Source organism: Narcine bancroftii, chromosome 1, assembly GCF_036971445.1.
Source record: "Narcine bancroftii isolate sNarBan1 chromosome 1, sNarBan1.hap1, whole genome shotgun sequence".
NCBI classification, from domain to species: Eukaryota; Metazoa; Chordata; class Chondrichthyes; order Torpediniformes; family Narcinidae; genus Narcine; species Narcine bancroftii.
In genome coordinates, this window is record NC_091469.1 from 334,228,193 (window position 1) to 334,247,417 (window position 19,225).

General features: G+C 43.5%; 1 long non-coding RNA gene across 3 annotated transcripts in view; it reads right to left on the bottom strand.

Moving 5' to 3' along the window:
• Positions 1-2,026: 2,026 nt before the first annotated feature.
• LOC138748686 (uncharacterized) overlaps positions 2,027-19,225 on the bottom strand; it is a 54,080-nt gene continuing 36,881 nt past the window's right edge. For all 3 annotated transcript variants that reach the window (XR_011348219.1, XR_011348216.1, XR_011348215.1), the window contains 2 exons: positions 6,212-6,264; positions 2,027-2,206 (listed from right to left, as the gene is read on the bottom strand). This is a non-coding gene — a long non-coding RNA (uncharacterized lncRNA). The remainder of the gene's footprint in view (positions 2,207-6,211; positions 6,265-19,225) is intronic.

The following is a 19,225-nucleotide window of genomic DNA, read 5'->3' on the forward strand; positions in this document are numbered from 1 at the left end:
ATGCAACATGAGCAGACCAAGTTCAGCACATCTGAGGAGTCACTGGACCCAGAAAGAAGGTGGGATCATCAACAGAGGCAAGATGTCCTGACCATTCTGGTACTATCTTCTGAGGCCAGCTCCCAGGATGGAGCTGGCAGCTGCTGTGGAGATAAGGCGCCCAAGACTGAACTGCAACCATAGAGACAATAGTACATGTAACATCAAGAAATATCAGTTGAGATGTGGGGGAGAGGTTGCAGAAACACTCGGAGCATCATTTAGAGGGAAAAGTTTGCAACCATGACGGATGATTCAGAGAACAACCATGACGGGATGATTCAGAGAGGAAAGGTTGAAAGCGCAAAACTGACATGGGGGTGATAGTAGGCCTGACCATTGGTAGAGGCAAGATGGCCATGTTCCTAATTGGGTGGAGCGAGAATTGAGAGTGATCAGAGTCAGATGAATGACTTGATTTTTTTCACTGAGGCACTAGGATTGCAAATGGAGTTGATGGCAGGGAAAGTGATTGGTATGATGGTCTCAGCTGCTTCCAATGCTTTCTACGGCTTCTTGTGGCCCAAGGCACAGAATCAACCATGCCACAGACTTGTACTTCCTGATGGGATTCTTTCAATGGTGCATTTGCAGACTTTGTAGAGGGCAGATCTGAAGAAATAGAGCAATGGGTGTGATTTTATAGCCATTTCATCAAGCAGTCCAAGAGAAGAGCTCAATGGAGGAGGCAACATGGCCAAGACCAAGTCCAGCACATCAGAACGTATCCAAGACTGAGCTGGGACCCTCTGTGGAGGGACCAGTCACAGGACAGAGCAGGGTCTCTCCTCCAACAGCAATGCAGACAAGGAAACCGATAGCAAACAGGCATCTTTGCCAGACATAAGGGGGGGGGGGTGATGTGGGGTAGATGATGTGTGTAGGAACAACCTACACTGGAGAAGGTCACTGGAGAAGGGAGAATGGTCACGACCAAGCCAGGACCATTCAGAGACAGAAGGATACCAAGACTGATCTGGGTCAATCAGTAGAGCGATGATATCAAGAACCACAGTGGCATGGCTGAGCTGGGCAAATCATCAGGGGGGAAATCTGCTCCAATTCTTGTTCACATTTACTGTTATATTGAGGTAATGTAAACATGTTTGTTCTGTGTACACTCCAGCAAGTTAATAAATGCGTTAGTGCAGAAAGTGCAAAAATACAGAGAAGGATAATTTAGACAAAGGCTATGAGGTTTTATGATTGTGACAGCATTCATAGTCTCTATTTTAAATCTGCTGGTGTGTGACTTCAAATTAAGATTCTATCGGACAGAAAAGAGAGGTGTAGCTGCGAAGGTGGAATGAATCATTTAACATGTTGGCTGTTTATTTGGTGATGTGTCAATGGAGTTGATGGAGGGGGATGAACTTTGTGTGATGGTCTGAGTTGCATACGATACGTTCTCTTTTTTTTGATGCAGGCAGAGCAGTGCCCAACATACGTAATGATACATCTTTGGAGGACTCTTGATTGGTTTGTATCTGTAAAGGTTGTTGAGGGTGGAATGTTCATGCTGAGGAAGTAGAAGAGTAGGTGTACTTTCTTGCTGTTGTGTCAAGTCCAGAACATGCTGGGGGAGCTTCAGAGGAGGGAACGTGATCAGAGCAAATGAGAGACAATGGAGGAGTCAATGTGCCTATGACACTGTGCAGAGGAACATCTATGTGATTTTACTTTTATGTTCATGAGTGTGACATCAATGTTAGAGTTGCTCTTTTATATCTTATGGGGAATAATTTCAAAAATGTGAATTTTATTCCTGACTGTAGAGGGAGAGCAGAGAGTAATTGGCATGGGATGAGTCATTTCATCTGTTTCTCATTATACCAAAGCAATACAACATGTAACTAGAGTTGATGGTGGAAAAGGAGTTCAATGTGATTGTTGCTTATGTGACTGAGCAGATCCTGTGCCAGATTGTGATGCATCCTAACTAGATTCTATTGATGATACATCTGTAAACGTTTTTTGTTTGAGCAGAATTTTTATTCAGGGACCCAAGGACTTGGTAAATATCATTTGCCTTCTTAGCTGTCACATTGACCTCTCCAGTGATCAAAGAATGATTAATGTGTCCAGGACCTATCAGAAGAGTCAACATGTGCAGGATAACTGTGGAGAATCAGAAGAGTCAACATGTCCAGGACAAACTTGGGACAAGCTGAGGAGAAAAAAAAAACGGGTCAATTTCAATTCCATTGTCATGAATAATGAGAGCTTGTCTTGTGTATAATGGGTTTGATTTCACAATTATGAAACTTCCTCCCAAAGGGAAGAGCGTGGAAGGCATTTAGTTGATTGTCTGTTTTACTGAGACAGTAGATGGTGTAGGTAAATGGGAGTACGGTCTGTGTGATGGTCGGGGCTGCATTCACCTGTTTCAGATGTTTATCGTTGTCTTCAATGGACAAGGTCCCCAACAGATACTGAGTGAAATATGAAAGTCTGGAGATGCTGTGATTATAGTAAAAACATACCAAAATGCTGGGGAACTCAGCTGAGCTTGCAGCACCAATAGGAAATAATGATATATTGCCAACTTTTCGGTCCTGAATCCTTCTTCAAGGAATAATCAAAGAATAAGCAAAAAATGAAGAAGCAAAGACTAAGCAAAAAAAAAACATTATCTCATAATAATGACAATTCTGGCTGGGGAGGAGCCCAACAAAATTATTTCTGTAAAGCATATGGAAGAGTTGTTGAACTTTTCCGACATCTGAGAAAGTAGAGGAGGTGATATACCTGTGAGACCATCACAGCAACAAATCAAGACCATTGGAGAAGGCAGTGGAAACAGGACCAATCTGGGGATCTTTGGATGAGGCATGATTGTCAGGCTCAAGCTGGACCTTCAAAGGATATAGGGTAGCAGAGATGAAGCCAGGACCATCTGCAGAGGGGAAGGACCAGCACGGGGAGGAAAACATTGCATAAGGGAAGGATGAGAGTACTAAGCCAGGATCAATTATAGTCATCAACATTGTCATACACGAACTGGCCTGGAATAAGCTAGAACCAGTGGCAGAAGGAAGATAGCCAGGAAAAATTTGGGAACGCCAGAGGGGCAAATAGGCCAGGTCAGAGCTGGGAGTATCATTGGTGAGAAAGCATGTGATAACATTTCTTGTTATATTCAGAAATTCAAGTCTTGCTTTCTGGGCAATAATGTACAGAGTGCAGATTTACAGAGGGAGATGGGTGAAATGGAGCAAAGACCATACGATTTTATGGTTGCGACTTTGATTCGTGAGTGCAATAGGAGCAACAGAGTCACTGTTTTGAATCGGCTGATGAATTGTTTAACATGCCTATTTATCTGATATAGTAGAAAGTGTGGATTGACTTCATGAAGGGGAAGGAGCTGTGTGATGATCTGAACTACATTTGAAACATTCCACAGCTTCTCATGATCCAGGGTAGAGTCTTTCCTGTGACACACAATGATGGTTGCTCACAGGATGCTTTCTCTGTTGCATCTGTAAGAGTTGTTGAGGGATGTATGAGGCATGGATAATTTTTTCAAGGTCTGAAGAATTGGTTAGCTGCTGAGTCCATCAATGCAGGTTCATGGAAGGAGCCGATGTGATCAGCCCGAATGAAGGACCATCAGAATAGGAAATTGGACCATCAATTCAGGATGAGATGAGGAGAGAAGATGGCTAAAGCTCACTCTTAGGACCTGTATTGGGCTGCAGTGTAATATTTGATGGCCACGCACCTCTAGCAAGACAACCCATACAAATGTACAGCAAATAAAACACTACAAAGTGCTGATGTAAGATAAAACATTTGGAATGGAGCAAGAGCAACATTGTTTTACCAGAGTATTTTTCAGTATTATGATAGCAGTGGTACAGTCACTGGCGTTTGGAGGTGCGGGATCTCATAATCATGGCTCTTCCTCCTGAGAGAGGAAGAAGTGTTACTGGGATGGGAGGAGTCCTTTAGTTTGGCTGTTTTCTTTAAAACCCAGTAGAATGTGAAGATGGAGTTGATATTGTGACAGATTGTTATATTTTATATTGTATATAGATATGTTTTAAAAAAGAGATAAATTATGGCAGTTTTTTTTAGTGTAGGTCACATACAAACACTTCAAAACAGATCTCATTTAAAATGTCAGAGCTCTGTTCAAGCCAAACAGACCAGGCTACGGATGACTTTGCAAAACCTTTGAAGAATGCCTAAAAGGACTTCACAAGTAGATGTTAATTGCACATGCTGTGGAATAATGGATTATTGTTTTGGAAAGCAGCAAATGAACAAACTCAGAAGATGAGGTCCGGAGCCATAGTCTGACTGAGTGTAGTTAGCTGTTCTAAGAGGGTCATGTGATTTTATCTGAGTGAGAGAGAATTCAGTTCCACAGTTCAGCAGCAGCAGCTGGGACTGGAACAGGACAAGCTGGAAAGCTTGTGGAAAAAAAACCCATTTTGAAGACAGGTTGTGAGTTCTTAGTTCAGCCTGGTCAAAGCCCTTGTGGTCCATACAAGAGGAGATGGCTGGCTGCATAATGTTTTACTTGAAATAAAGGAAACAGAAAAGGAACTCTGGTGACCTGAAAGAAAGAGGTTATCATCTGGAAAACCCTGAGGAGGCAAGTTTCTTTGGCAAGACACTGACGTGGTTAATTGGAAGGAATCAGTTGTGGGTGTCTGACAAGCAACAAATCTCTCTCTGAAAACCAACAAGAACCTTCCTGAGCAGTAATCATTTACCTTTCAAGCACCAAAGCCTGGTGAAGATTCATAAATGTTAAATTCTGTGCACAATATAAAAAGTGCCTGATATTGGTGAACTTGGAGGAGTGAGAAGTGAGATTGGACTGTGAATCAAAGAACTTTTCTGAATTTACACACACATTACATACACATGCACTTAGAATTAGAAGGGGGTTAAGTTAGGTTAAGTAAGTTAATAGTAATAAGTTAAAGTTTGATCCTGTTTTCATGTTTAAAGATAATTAAAAGCAACTTTCAAGGAACCATTGGTTTTTGGTGAATTTCTATTGCTGCTGGGTTTTGGGATCCCCTGGGTCCATAATAATATCAAGAATAATGCTTTGAGGTCTGTGATCAAGACATTCCATATTTTCAGGATGGAGCTGTTTCTGTACTTCATTTATGTATTCTGACAGAATCGTTTATCGGTGCATCTGTAAAAGATGCTTCAGGATGCAGGATATGTGCTGATTGTACATCCGAAAAAAAACCGTTGAGGGAGAAACAAGGTCTTAATCATTTCCATGTGCTTTCTTAGCTGTCACATCAAACAATCTTTAGCTGCTTTCAGGTAGAATCGCCTGGAGAATGTGGCTCCGGAACAGGCTGCAGGTGTTTGCGAAGGGATGTTCAGGTGGCAGTGCTGAAGGAGGTGTTCTGCCACCTGAAAGGTCTGAAGCAGGGAGAGGGGCCGCAGAGCAAAAGCCAGCACCTGAGTCCAGGCAGGGGCAGCAGTCTGACAGTTTTAAGCGTCTTGAACATTGCGTTAATTTTTACTTGATGTTGTGGTTTGAAAGAAAGCTTTTACCCTCCCATTTTTAAATTCCTCCTTCACAGTGACTAGCGTTGGCATGTGCAACGATATTAGTCCTGAAAGTTACAGCCATGGACTGCTCTGTTTGGATCACCACTGCTTTCACGTCTCCCCGGTGCCTGACAGCCCCCTCCTCACTACCTGATAGCCCCACGGGACGGCAGGGCTGGGGCGGCCAACGGGGGACTGCAGAGGAATTTATCAGCAGAGGAATGAGTAAAGCTATTGGGTGGTGTTATAGATCATGTTTTTTTATAATACAGGGGTGTTATAACACATATCAATAGACAGCTGCAGTTTAGAAGTGAGAAACAGATCAAAGATGAAGCAAGGAGAATTTTGGCAGAAATACAGAAGGAACATATTTCAGCAAACATATATGTACCTAATAGAGAAGATCAGGCATTTTTGTGGATCTTGAAAGAAAAATACATTCCATTGGAGCTTATGACATTATACTTGGGGGAGACTTTAATTTGAATCCAATCATTTACCAAAGAAAGATATTCAAAACCCACTGTGATGGTACAAAAAATGTGTAAGGCCCAGTGAGAAGGACTACATTTTTTTTTCCTGCAGTTCATAAAACATATACGATGATTGATTTTTTTCTTATATCTAAGTAACTTACTCAGTCAGTGTTTCAATATCCAATCAATAGCATCAAATCATCCTTGGGTTTGTCTAAAGACAAGAGAATACAGTCATGTAGATGGGGTTTTAATTCCTCATCATTACAAGATTCGGTATTTAGGCAAGCTATGAGACAATAAATCAAGGATTTTAGAGTTAAGTACATCCACAACCTCTTCGGCAGGATTAATTGGGAAGCCCCAAAGGCAGTTATGAGAGGGTATACTGTACTATTTTATATATATATATATATATAAGAATAATCAGAAAATTACAACTTAGAAAATAAAATCAAAGAGATTGAGACAAAATTGAAGCAGCAGGTGTCATCCAAAGATCTGAGAGAATTGACATGGCTGAAATATTAATACAATCTAATATTATCCCAGAAATTAGAATTTTGGCTTTTTAGGGCAAGACAAAGGCCATTTGAATTAGCGAAGAAAGCAGGCAAGCTTCTGGCAAGGTGTATAAAACAGAGATAATCAATGTCTATCATCCCAGCTTTTAGCTCAGCAACTGGTGATTTTTTTTTCCATAGCTCTGTAGCGAGGTCGCTATGGCTACAACTAGGCTCAAATCTGCAGGAGAAGAAACACACACAGACGCACACACATGCACACACACGCAGACCCACGCGCACCAGTAGAGTGTATTCGACACTGAATTTATTCTGCCTTTTATAGTCAGCTCAGCCGCGTCACCACCGGGGTATGGCTTGAGTGGGCGGGCTGCCGATTAGTTACCTCGATGCCTAGGCCCCGATTGGGCCCCCTGCAATCCACTGGCAGTGATTGGCCAGTTTCATCACTCTGTCAGTGGCCTATGGAAATTGGTGTTTCAGCCCACATGATGCTTTACTGGTTACTGTGTTCGATGGCCATTTCCTGTCTCAGCCCAAGGCACGGGTTGCTACAACACCTAAATATATTAACGACCCCTTTCAAGAGTTTTATAAGGAGTTATATTCATCTACCTCTAACTCTAGTGAGGACAGAATTGATAGTTTTCTGAGGCCATCAGGGTTACGCAAGTTGACGAAAGAACAACAAAACCTTAATTCCGCTATAACATTGGAAGAAATTATATCAGTGATTAAGATGTTACCTACATCTTGTCCAGGTGGATTTACTGTAGAACTTTTAAAATGCTATGTGGAGGAGCTAGCCCCACTACTGTTGAATCTATATCAGTCTGTAGAGTGAGGTAATTTACCCCCACTTTATCACAAGCACTAATTACATTGATTCTGAAAGACCGTAAAGACCCATGTGTATGTAAGAATTATAGACCAATTTCCCTAATTCCAATGGATGTCAAAATCTTATCAAAGATTCTTACAAACCATTTAGATACAGTAATAATTTGCTTGATACATAGTGATCACGTAGGATTTATTAGGGTCTGCAGCTCATCTGATAATATTAGATGTCTTGTGGTCGGTGGCCAAAAAACGATCACCTATAGATTCTTGAACAAGTGAGATTTTTGATTTCATATTTCTGTATCTTCTATCTGAAGGAGGCAATTAGAAGTGATTGTGACCCAGATGATTTCATGGTCATGAATCTTTCTGCCAGAAGGAGGGATAAAGGAGTGTGACAAGGGTAGGAAGAGGCATTTCCTTAATTATATATTTTTATCAGGCAGTGGAGGATGTCAATGGAGGGGAGTAAAGTCTATGTGATGGTTGGAGATGCAATCACCACTTTCAGGGGATTCTTGTCTACAATGGATGCTGCCCAACAGACACTGATGCAATCTATCAATATTCTTTCACTGGTGCGTCTAGAAGAATCTATGAATTTCTCTGACATCTGAAGAAATAGAGATGTTGTACTTGTGTGACCATCACGGCAACTAATCCAACACCATTGGTCCCATTTCCATTGCTTTCTCTAATCTGGGATCTTTGGATGAGGCATGATCAACAGGCCCAAGCCAGGACTGTCAAAGGATACAAGTTGGCAGAGACTAAGCCAGGACTATCTGTAGAAGGAAGGTCCAGCACAGATAGGGGAACGTTGCATTAGGGATGGATGAGAGGATCAAGCCGGGTTAATCAGAGTGGGGTAGGTGACCAGGACTGAGCCATCAACAATGCCAGACATGAACTGGCCAGGAACAAGCTGGAACCAGTTGCAGAACAAGGATTTCCAGGAACAATCTGGGACAGCAGAGGAACAAGATGGCCCGGTCAGATCTTTGGGGGAGAAAGCATGTGATAACATTTATTTTATATGCAGCAATTCAAATATGATGAACAGAGGGGAGATGAAGTCAAATGGAACAAGTGCAATGTGATTTTTACAGGAACAAGTTTCATTTAGGAGTGCAACAGCAGCGATTATAGTCACTGTTTTGAATCTGAGGATTCTACTTCCCAATGGAAGGAGAAGAGGGTATGGCCAGATGGTTCTTCCTCCTGGCAGACCAAGGGAGTGCAGTATTGCTGGGATGGAAGGAGTCTTTCTGACAGGCTTTTTTTTTCAAGGGAGTGGGATGTTAAAATGGAGTTGTATTGAGGTCAATGCTTGGTGTGATCTGAGCTGCGATTGATACCTTCTGCATTTTCCAAGATAGAGCTATTTCTAAGCGATGTATTCTGACAGGATTCTTTTGTTAGTGCATCTGTAAAAGTTGTTTCAGCATGCATAGACATTCTGTAATTTTTCAGTAATCTGAAAAAGTATAGGAGAGGGATTACATTTTTTGAGCATTTCATCAACCAATCCAGGATGATGTCATATTAATACGACCCAGTATCTGGATGTGAGTAAATAAACGTGCTGTTAAACTTTATATATATATATATATATATATATATATATATAAAAAAAAAACCAGGATCATAGGTGGAGAAGGCAATGAGTCCAGTATGAATCCTGGACCATCAGAGGAGATGATGTGGCCAGGAGCAATCCAGGACAAGCTGAAACAAGAAGATGACTCTATTCTTCTGTTACATGAATCGAGGTTTGGTAAAATTCTTATTTTATGTGCAAACATCCAAGACACACCATGCATCAGGAAATAAAACGCATTCCCTCGTGCCAAGCTTACAGAGAGACTGGTGAGAATGGTGAAAAGAGCAACTTATTTTCCTATTAATTTTTCTGGACTGTGACATCAGTTTTGAATGTGGTGCATGTTGGAAGGAGGAGGAGTGTGCTGAGCTGGAATGAGTCCCTTGGTATATTAGTGGTATATTTTTAGCTGGATGTGTAGACAGCATTGATGACATGGAGGGATGCTTGTGTGATGATCTGAGCAACTGACTGTGGTTTCTTATAGTCTTGGATGGAGCAGGATGCATTGGTCCTACCTAATTTTCTCATTGATCTAGGAATTTGGTGTCTGCGTGCATTTTCAGCTACTTCTTCAAACATTCCAGACCCCCAAAGGTGAAAATGGCAAGAACCAATCTGTGGCAAGATGAAGATAAAAGATAGCTCAACATAAAGTTGAATTTTATTTTCCCATGCACCAAAGTGCACAGAAAATGTTTGGGTTGTGTGAAATCCAACAAGTTGACCTAATCACAATTCCATTAAAGCATAGTTTAGACTAAGGAGCTACAAATATATAATTTATAATGGAGCAAGTAACATTATTTTTGTGATTTTGTAATTTTTGTGATTGTTTTTGCTGCACAATTCAGTTTGTCATTCTGAAATTGTGATTGAGTGTGAAAGTTTATAGTCCTCTACATCATGCACTGAAATTCTCACTTGTTGCCACCATACAAGAATAACAGGTGCATCAACAAGAGTATAAATCCAATGACTGCACTGTGGCATGAGACCAAAAAAGAGATTAAAAAAAAATATAATATATTCAAATATTCATCATTGCATTTTGTGTGAAATGATAAAGTTGCATCAATGGCACAGACAAATCTATTGGTCACCCTGATTCTTCTCCCTGAAGGTGGGGGTGAGAAGGGAGTGTCAGCGATCATTATTTTAAACCAGGGTGAGTTCATGATTGTGAATTTTATTCCTGAAGGAATAAGGGAGAAGAGTGTAGATAGGGTGTGAAACCCTAAGTCTGAGTGCCTCATTGGTCTTTTTGATACGGTAAGATGTATAGATGGAAGGGAGAGAGGTTTGTGTGTCAATCAATGCTGCTTTTTACTACCTTTTGCAGTATCTCACAGTCTAAGGTGGAGCAGTAACCATGCCATATCTCGTAATCTGGTAGGATTCTTTTAATGTTGATGATGGCTCAAAGTTCATGACTAATTTTTTCAAGCCTGTGAGGAAGTCGAAGTACAATTTCATTGGCAATAACACAAAATATTCTGTGATGATTAGAGGCCAGGACATTTTCAGGATAATCAAACCAATATGTTCGAAAGACTGTGTCATCACCAAGAGGGAAGGAGCCAGGGATGAGCTGGGAACATGTCCCAAGGCAGAATAATTGGACCCTGGAAAGATGTCACGACAGACCCAGAAACATCTGAAAAAGCAAAGCTGTCTGGACAATCTCAGAAAAATAAGAGGGAAGGATGCCAGGACTCATAAGTCCATGGACAGAAGATAAATTGTCAGGACCATTGCTGAAATTCAGCTTATTAGGACTGAGCTATGAAAATCTAAGGAGGGAAAGGAGCTTGAGTTTAAGTTTACAGTTGTAATGTTTTTTAAGCTACAGTCAAAATTTTAGGTTAGTGTGTTTCTAAGCATGACAATACATAAATAACATACAGCACCTATAACACAGTACAGAGTGCAGAATTACTGAGAAGAATCAGTTAGAAGGAGCAAGGGCAACATGGTTTTATTAATGTGATGTTTGCTTGTTCCCAAGTGCAGCAGCAGCAATTATAGTCACTGTTGTAGCCTGTTGTGAACAGTGAAGAAACTGAGACAACAGGCACTGAGCTCAGGTATCACAACTGCTTTATTTTGAATTTCGTGCTGTAGCCTTTAAGCCCGTCTTCTGTCCCGCCCCTAATATCCCGGCGCTTGTGTCCCGATGATGCAAGCATGTATGGGACCTTCCAGTCTGGACCAGAAGAGACAGTCCCACGATGCCATCCTTGCTGCAGCTGCCCTGCCGACTGCGCATGACAAGTGGGGCCGGTTCACCATTGCAAACGTGTGTCGCCACACAACCCCACCCCAGAACTAGCCCCGATAGTCTCGGGATGCATCTAGGGAGAGATGTGCTGTTTCAGTGGTCAACCTCTGCACATTGGTGAGAGAACCTGTATTGGTTGGAACAAGTCCAGATGAGCTGGTTTTAAATGGTCCAACTTGAATAACTCCTTCTTGCCCCCAATGTCAATAGTGAATGTTGAAGCGTTCCTGTGTAGTACCCTGTATGGACCATTGTAAGGTCATTGAAGGGGAATCCTATGCATGCTCCTGTGTGTGAGCACATACTCACAGGAGGACAAGTCCGGGGGGTAGTTGTAGGGTGGTTGACCGTGTCGCATTGGTGGGCATTGTGCAATAGAGTGCAGTTTGTCACACAGCTTTTCGAGGATAATGGTGATGTTGGCATTTTGCTTGCTGGAGGGAAGAATTGGCCAGGCACTGTGATGGTCTCTCCATAGACTAGTTTGGCTGAGGAGGCCCCAAGATCATCTCTGGGCACTGTGAAAATGCCTAGGAGAACCCAGGGCAGCTTGTCCACCCAATTGGGCTTATCGAAGCATGCCATCAGCGCCAATTTGAGATGGTGGTGGAAGAGCTCGACCAGCCTATTGGCTTGAGGGTGGTAAGATATGGAATGATGCAGCTGGGTGCCTAGGAGTCTGGAGAGTTTTGTCCACAGGGCGAGGAGAATTGCACCCCCCGATCGGTTGTAATGTCAGCCGGGAGACCCAGCTGGCAAGGAAATCTCTGGCGAATGTCTCTGTGGAGGCACCTGGGATGTGAATGGCCTCTGGCCAGCATGCTAGTAGGTAGCACGACCCCTGGGAGGCAGGCAGGGGTCCAACTACATCAAGAAGGACATGTTGGAACCTTTGGGTTGGGGCATTGAGCTTTTGGAGTTGGTGCTTGGTGTGCAGCTGGGCCTTTGACTTATGCTAGTTTGCAGTTTTTCACCCACTCTGTGACTTATTTACACATGCCGTCCCAAACTAATTTTGTGGATACCAGCCACACTGTTGCATGGATGGAGGGGTGTGACAAACCATGGATTATGTCGAAGACTGTTCTCCTCCACTGGGTGTGGAGGAGAGGGCGGGGCTGGCCAGTGGAAATGGTGCAGAGGAGTGTAATGCCATTGGTGTCGTGGGAGGTCTTGGAGCTGCAACCCCACGATTGCAGTTCTGAAGCTGAGTGTCTTGTGGTCATTTTGTTGTGCCCAAACCAGATCATGGTAGTCAATGTTCTGTGAAATAGCGTTGACTGTAGACCTGGAAAGTGCATCAGCAACCACATTGTGCTTTCCTGATAGATGTTGGATAGCAGTGGTGAATTCAGAGACGTAGGATAAATGTCTCTGTTGTTGGGCAGACCACGGGTTGGAGGATTTTGAGAAGGAAAAACTAAGTGACTTGTGGTCAGTGTAGACAGTGAATGGACACCCTACCAGGAAGTAATAAAAGTGGAGGATGGCCAGGTAGAGGGTAAGTAGTTCCCTGTCAAATGTGCTGTACTTCAATTCGGGCAGACGTAGGTGTCAACTGAAGAAGGTGAGGGGTCGCCAGGAGTCATCATGAACTGTTCCAAGACAGTGCCCATGGATGTGTTGGGTGCATCGACTGTGAGCGCTGTCGGTACATCCATTTGAGGGTGTACTAGCATCGTCATGTGGGCCAGGGCTTCTTTAGTCTGCTTGAAAGAGTTGTGAGCCTCACCTGTGCATTTGAGCTCCTTTGAAAAGCCCAACATTAACGTGAAGAGAGGGTGCATAATCTTGGCTGCTGCAGGGATGAACCTGTTGTAGAATTTACCATACCTATGAATTCTTGAAGGCCCATCAGTGTTGTTGGTCTGGTGAACACTGGTTGGCATCCACTTTGTCTGGTAAAGGGATGGAGCCAGCTGGGGTAACATTGTGGCCCAGAAAGTCCATTTCCATGAAGGCGAACTGGCACTTCTCCGGGTTAATGGTGAGGCCGAACTGTGCGAGGCGAGTAAAAAGCTGGCAAAAGTGCATCGCATGCTCCTCAGGTGAGCTGCTGGCTACCAGGATGTCGTTGAGGTAGTTGCAGAGGAAAAGCAAGTCTTGGCTAACCACATCCATGAGGCACTGAAAAGTCTGCATCTCATTTTTTTTTAAACCAAACCACATGTGTAGGAACTCGAATAGGCTGAATGGGGTGATTATTGCAGTCTTTTGGACATCATTCGGGTATCCCTGGATTAGGTCGACTTTGTAGAAAAGCTTTGCGCCGTGGAGGTTGGCTGGGAAATCATGGATATGGGGGATTGGGTAGTAGTCTGTTGTCATTGCATCATTGAAATGTCTGTAATTGCCACAAGGTCTCCAGCTGCTGCTGGACAGACACCAAGTGGAGGGGTGAGGCCTACGGCTGTTAGAACAGTGGATGATGCCAAGCTCCTCCATGTGCCTAAACTCTTCCTTGGCGAGGGTGAGTGTGTCTAGGGCCAGGCAGCGGGCATGTGAATGCAGTGGTGGGCCAGTGGTAGCAATATTGTGTTGGACGCTATGTTTTGGCATGGCTGCCATGAACTGGAGTTGCAGAATGGAGGGAATTCTGCGAGGAGGTGGCTATACTGGCCGTGCTGGGATTCCACGGAAACTAGCTTGGTGGACAGCTCATTGGACTTGCTGAGGAGGACCCTGAGGAAAGTCTCAGTGTGGAGTAGTCGTCTGCCTGGAGGTCGACGAGTAGGGAGTGTACCCAGAGGATATACATGCCAAGCAGGAGCTTTTCCACTGAAGTAAGCGTAAAGGACCATTGGAATGTGGTGTTGCTGAAACGCACAGAAATCCACCTTTTTCCAAAGGTTCGGGTGGCGGTGTTTTTGGCAGCCCGCAGGGCTGTGGGGTCTCGTGCACGTCTTGAGCGCCGTAGAAGGCATGACACTTATTTCTGACCCGTGTCCACAAGGAACCTGTAGCCTGAGATGCTGTCTGAGATATGGAGAAGGATATTTAGTTGGCCAGCCACTGAAGACGGCTGGTCCCGTCATTTCCCAGGAATGAACGTGGCTGGTGGCACTTGTGGGCAGATGCTTCCCAACATTGGTAGAAACACCATTTGGGATTGGACCGCTCTTCTGGCGGGGTGAAGCCTGGACACATGGTGAACTATATGTGGGCATTGTCCTCAGTCATGGCCGCATAACTGAGTCACATTTCGAATGATAGAGAACATCCACTCGCGCCGCAACCTTGCGTGGGTTGCTGAAGTCTGCCTTGGCTAACAGGAGTCTGATGTCTTGGGGCATCTGCTCAAAGAACGCCTGCTCGAACATGAGATAGGACTTGTGCCCTTCTGCCATTGTGAGCATCTTGTTCCTGAGGACTGATGTGGTTGTATCGCCTAGGCCATTCAAGTGCAGGAGCTGAGCAGCTTGTTCGTATTGTGAGAGGCCATATGTGCTAATGAGGAGGTTTCTCAGAGCCATGTATTTTCCTTCCTCTGGTGGGACCTGAATGAGATCATCGACTCATGAGGCGACTTCCTGGTCGAGTGAGCTGATGATGTAAAATATCCCGTCGAATCAGGTTATCTGTTTGACCTGGAACTTGGCCTCCACTTGGTCAAACCAAATGGGGGGCCTGTTCATCCAGAAAGTCGGCAACTTCAATGCAACGGTGCCTACAGCTGCTTGTTCCATTGTGTCGAGTCTTCAGGATGTGGAGACTCAGCGGGTTCACCAATGTAGCATGTTGTGAGTGAGCGCAGTGAAGAGATTGAGGCAATAGGCTGTGAGCTCGGGTATCACAAATGCTTTATTTTGAATTCCGCACTGTAGCCTTTAAGCCCATGTTTGGTCCCAGCACTTGTGTTCTGATGACCCATGCGTGTACTCGACCTTCCATTCTTGACCAGAAGAGATGATTCCGCGACATCATCCTTGCTGTGGCTGCCCTGCCGACCATGCAAGACAAGCGGGTCTGATTTGCCATTGCAAACATGTGCGTCACCACTCTGTATTGAATCTGATGGTGCGTGATCCAAATCGTGTTCTTCTTCAATATGGGAGAATAGGAATTATTTAATATGTTGGATGTTTCACTGAGGCACTAGCATATATAGATGGAGTTGATAGCAGGGAAAGAGGTTTATGTGATGAAAAGAGGTTTATATGATGGTCTGAGCTGTATGCAAAGATTTCTAGAGCTCAACTTGACCCCAGAGGACCAGGTGCTATGCCATGAAGTAACGCATCCTAATGGGATTCTTTCAAAGGCACAGCTACAAATTTTGTTGAGAGCACAACATACATGCAAAGAGTTCTTGGACATCTAAAGGAGTAGAGCAATTGTTGCTCATTCCTAGCTATCCATCAGAGGACATATTCCAGCATGCAGAAATCTGGATGCATCGGAGTAAGCAGCATGTCCACGAACATGTCTAGCCTATTAGAAAGACAAGGGACCCAGCACTGAGCCACAACCATCAATAGAGTCCCAGTGGCCCAGCACTGAGCCGGGTCCGTCAACAGAATTAAGGGGCTGTAGAGCGTGTCGAAAGAACCAAAGACTTGTTGATCCAAACCAAGGCTTTTATTAACTAAAAGACTGGAGCACATAGGTTAACCAGTCCAGAATGACCTGATCTGGCTAGGAGCAATCCTTTAAGACTTGCCAGTAGGCGTGGCTACACTCTCAGCCAATCACAGTCATCCTACAGTACCATCTGTACATATACACATTGGTGATGGAATCTGTACTATCACAGGGGCCCGCCCCAGAGTTGGAACCAATGATGCAGAGAAGGAAACGTGAAACATTTAGACAATATTGACGGAGATGAGGTGAGTGGGTGGGGGGAGACGGTGGGTGCAGAAACAAACTGAATCACCACAGAAGCAAAGTGGTCAGGACCAAGACCAAGCTAGGAGCATTCAGAGAGGGAAGGATCCAAGGAGCCACTGGGAATTTTGATGGATGATTAAAGCCAGAACATTTAGAAGAATTAATGTGGCCATGTTTGACCTGGAAGAATCTCTTGTGGGTGGGGGTTGGGGTGAAAGCAGCTCCAGTTTATGTTCCATTTTATGCTTATCATTATTGAGATAGTCAAAATATTTGTTCTTTTTGCTCTTCATCAAGTCAACACATGTAAAATTATGACAGATAAAGCACAGTAGAAAGTACAGAAATACAAAGAGAGAGAGAGAGAGAGAGATCATTTAGTCATGAGTAAAGGCAATGTGATTTTATGTTTGCGACCCTCATGCAATGACGCATCTTTACAGGATTTTCTTGATTGATGTCTCTATAAAGATTGTTGAGGGCACAATATTCAGTTTGAGTAATTAGGGTAATGGGTGCACTTTCTTGCTGTGGTGTCAGTTAATGAAGAACCACCAGAGATATCAATGTGACCAGAAACATGCCAGGAGAGCTTAAAAAGAGGGCTTGTGATCAGAACAAATCAGGAGCATTGGAGAAGGCAACGAGGCCATAGATGATGGGATTTTATTTTTGTGATAACTACATGATTGTGACAATCACTTTTTTGAATCTGTTGATTCATAATTTCAGAAATGTGAATTTTATTCCTGACTGGAGCAAGGACAGCAGAGAGTATCCAACATGGGATTAGTTCTCATTTCACTGAGTAAGTGGGATATGTAAAGAAAGTTATGGCATGGAAAGAGTTTAACGTGTTGGTTGCTGCTACATTCACCAGTTTTTGCAGTATTCTATGAGTGAGCAGATTCTGTGCCACACCATAATGCATCCTATCAAGATTCATCTGTAAAAATTGTTGAGAGCAGTGTTTTAACTTGGGCATCTGATGACTGGATAAAGTTGATGTGCTTTCATGGCTGACACCTTAACAGTTCTTGGACCATTGGAGAAGCCAAGTTGGCAAAGACGTATCAGAAGAGTCAATGTGTCCAAGACCAATATGGAGCATCTGTGAAAGCAACATGTCCTGACAAGACAAGCTGAGGGTGAAAGATGGGTCAAGTTCAATTTCGTGAATGTTGAGGGATAGTGGAGGTGTTTGTCTTGCATGTATTGTGCTTGATTTCACTGTTGTGAAACTTCATCCTTAAGTAAGGAGGCAGCAAACAATGTGGCCAGGCTGGGGGCTGAGTCCTGCCACAGGTTGGATGTTATTTTGAAGTTGCAGTATGTGTGGATGATGGGGAAGGAGATTTGTGTGTTGGTATGAGCTGCAATCACTACCTCTGAAGTTTGTTGTAGTCTTGGGCAGAATATTTTCCTTATCATCGTGATCCATCTGAACAAATCTGCCAAATTTCATTCTGCATCTGAGGAAGTATACTCGTCTGTGTCCATGTTTGGCTGGTTCATCAACTGGACCATTCGCAGAGTAATAGAGGAGGCCACGAAGAGTGGGACATATATAGATGGGCACGATGTGGACCAATGTGGAACATATGGAAAAGGCCAAAAAGAATGGAACACTGAAAGAGACCACAAAGAATCCACTAATCTGGGACCAGTGGAGGAGGCCATGAAGACTGGACCCATCTGTGATCAGTGCAGGAGAGACAATGTGGTAATGACTTTCCAGAACCATAGAAAAGGAAACATGGACATCACCAATTTTAGATCTTCGGAGGAAACAAAGTGGCCACAACCCATTCAGTAGCATTGGAGGATGCAATAAACCAGGATCAATCATGGGCCATTGGAAAAGGGAATTTCCGTGCCGTGGAAATTCTCGATGAGCCACTGTAACCAGAACTATGTTGTGGTGGGAGCATCTGAGGTAGCAATGTGGTCAGAAAAGACTCTGGAACATTGAAGGCAGCAAAGTGGGCATGATGAACACAGCTGACCAGTGTAAATAATATGTGCAAGAAAAATCCAGGTCGACTGAGGAGGTAATGAAAACTTGATCAAACACAGACCATGGAGGAGTTGGTGTGGGCTGAACCAAATGGGATCATTGAGACTAGGATCAATGAGAATGTACTGAGGAGGCTATGAGACTAGAAGCATGCCAAGAGAGCAGCTGAAGAAACTCATGCAGCTTGGACTATGTCAGGGAACAGCTGATAAGTCTGTGAGTCCAGGACTGCATTCAGAAAGCAACTGAGAAGGACACAAGGCCAGGACTGCATCACAAGCCAATATAGACAAGATAAATCCTGGACCATTGGGGTAATCAATGTGGACATCCTCATTCTCAGCCCCAAGAAGCCTCTTGTAATTAGAAGAGCTATAACCATCATTATTCCACAAAAATATATTTTTTTACTCTTGATTCGCAACATTTAATAGCACTCCAGTGATTGTTGGGTGTGTGTGTCATTTCATTTTATCCTCATATCCCTTGATGCCATTAACATCCCTGTAACTTTGATTAAATGCTTTATGTTCTCACATATGACACGCATCTTTGCAGGAGATCAAAGATCAATTGTTATCCACAGAATCCCACTGATCAGGATGGTTGAGTAAGAAAGAATCCCTGATGAAGCAGACAGTGTGTAACTGGAGTGGAGTGAAAAGACCATAGCTGTACGTGTGGCCAAGCAGTGACAGAGGCGCCATCACTGACACACCCTTCATTCTCATCACCATGAAGGCTCTTTCTCAAGCCAATGGAAAGAGCTATAACAGTTTTTATTTTATCCAAGTATTTTGTTGTTTAGTTCTGTTTGTTATTTCTAACAGCACCATATAAAGGTTCCTTTATTGTCACGTAATACTATATTTATCATTGAATTATTCCCATAGCAACTGATGATTTAAAATTCATGGAAGAATGATCATATGCTTTGTATCCACAATTGCAGCAATTTTCACAATGCGTCAAAGATTGATTGACGAGTTCTTGGACATCCACGCTTTTCATTGGATGAGTCAGAGGGAAAATATTCCTGACCAAGCAGAAGGTGCCCACTGGAGTGGAGGGAAAAAC